Source organism: Cryptomeria japonica, unplaced genomic scaffold, assembly GCF_030272615.1.
Source record: "Cryptomeria japonica unplaced genomic scaffold, Sugi_1.0 HiC_scaffold_325, whole genome shotgun sequence".
Taxonomy (NCBI): domain Eukaryota; kingdom Viridiplantae; phylum Streptophyta; class Pinopsida; order Cupressales; family Cupressaceae; genus Cryptomeria; species Cryptomeria japonica.
Window position 1 is genome coordinate 17,063 of NW_026729147.1, and position 438 is coordinate 17,500.

A 438-nucleotide genomic window follows, 5' to 3' on the forward strand; every position below is an offset into this window, starting at 1 on the left:
GCTATGCGGTGAGGCTCCTCGGCCGCCTTGGAACCATCTGTGTATCGGACGCATCGCGGGATAAGGGGTTGGCACTGGCAGTCGCCCCAAGCGCGTCCGATGCTTGGACCATTCCGAGGTGGCCCTGAAGCCTCTTCCGTCTAGCCGTTGGGGCCTTCCCGCCCCATCCCTCGCCTCGCACCCCGATTGATATGCGGTGAGGCTCCTCGGCCGCCTTGGAACTATCTGTGTATCGGACGCATCGCGGGATAAGGGGTTGGCACTGGTAGTCGTCCCAATCGCATCCGATGCTTGGACCATTCCGAGGCGGCCCTGCAGCCTCTTCCGTTTAGCCGTCGGGGCCTTCCCGCCGCATCCCTCGCCTCGCATCCCGATTCCTATGCGGTGAGTCTTCTCGGCCGCCGCGGAACTATACCTGTTATTGCTACTGCATCCTTC